This window comes from Chinchilla lanigera, unplaced genomic scaffold (genome assembly GCF_000276665.1).
Source record: "Chinchilla lanigera isolate Chin_1 unplaced genomic scaffold, ChiLan1.0 scaffold00036, whole genome shotgun sequence".
In the NCBI taxonomy this organism is placed as follows: domain Eukaryota; kingdom Metazoa; phylum Chordata; class Mammalia; order Rodentia; family Chinchillidae; genus Chinchilla; species Chinchilla lanigera.
This window is the reverse complement of record NW_004955437.1, coordinates 6,339,138-6,340,368: the sequence shown is the minus strand read 5'-3', so window position 1 is coordinate 6,340,368 and position 1,231 is coordinate 6,339,138. Positions and strand designations below refer to the sequence as shown.

At 56.8% G+C, this 1,231-nt stretch overlaps 1 long non-coding RNA gene across 1 annotated transcript in view; it reads right to left on the bottom strand.

The window, feature by feature from the left end:
• Window positions 1–659: 659 nt before the first annotated feature.
• LOC102028893 overlaps window positions 660–1,231 on the bottom strand; it is a 7,654-nt gene continuing 7,082 nt past the window's right edge. The window contains exon 3 of the long non-coding RNA XR_261863.2: window positions 660–973. This is a non-coding gene — a long non-coding RNA (uncharacterized LOC102028893). The remainder of the gene's footprint in view (window positions 974–1,231) is intronic.

Below are 1,231 nucleotides of genomic sequence, written 5' to 3'. Positions count from 1 at the left end.
AGCAGCGGGCAGGGAGGCTGACGAGCAGAGGGCTGATGTGGAGACCTCACACCCAGGGTGGGGCAGCCGTAACCCTAACCTCGAACTATTAATCCCAGCATCACACGCCCCAGATCCAACCACCTCCGAAAAGCCCACCTGTGACCGCATGGGGTTTTGCGGGGACATCTAGACCCAAGCCATCACAGAAGCTGTGCATATCTTTCTCAGTACCTGGCCTAATAGCAAGCTCACTTGATCACCCAAATTGTGATGGAGAAAGCACCCAGGGCTGTGGCAGACGGCTGTGTTCAGAAGCCATGGGCTGCCACTGGTACGCAGCTGAGTCAGGGCACCGCCTGGCTTGACCCCCAGGGCCACGGTCGTGCTGCTCCCTGACACCTGTCACCACACATGCTCCATCATAGAGTCACTTTGTTAAAATCACAAACGCCCACCTCAAGTCGGCAGGAGCAGAAAACTCAAAGCACTGGCATTTGGGGTCCTTGCCTGTTGCATGACGGACAGCCCCTGGTTAGGACTTCCTGGCCTAACCCAATAACCACTTTGTGATTCACTCACAGTTTTTTTTGTTTTGTTTTTGGCTTTTTGAGACAACGTCTCGCTATGTAGTTCAGGCTAGCCTTGAGCTCACTGTGTAGCCCAGGCTGGTCTCGAACTCGCAGTAATCCTCCTGCCTCAGCCTCCGGAGTGCTGGGTTTACAGGCGTGCGCCACCACGCCCGGCTCACTCACAGCTCTACCCCTGGACAAGGCTGGGGGCGCTCGGCTCACCTCAGCTCCCCGCAGTCTTCCTGGAGGGCTGGGGTGGCTCAGGGCCGCTCACCTCGCCAGGACCAGGATTCTCTCCTGTAGCCAGCACGGCCTTCCTCAGCGTGGTGGTCTCGGTCATGGGCTCCTCAGGAGGAGCAAAGTGCAAGCGCTCCACCTTTAGACATCATCCTGGAGCTAGAACCGCAGTGCAGCCACAAGGCCTTGATCGAAGCAGACCACAGGGCTGTTAGCTTGGAGCTCCCCCTCCTGGCCAAATTTTTTATCTAGGTTTACAATCCGCTCGCTCAAAAGAAAGAATTTTCTTCTTCCATCCTTCATTCCATTCCCTAGCCCAAGATCCGCCCCTACCCTCGGCTTCAAAGCTGCCACTCTGCCTGTGGGGGTGGACTGAAGTCTACTGCAGACACCCAGCCTACTGCTGCGTCCTACGACCATCGTCTCCGGGTCCTCGATCCTGA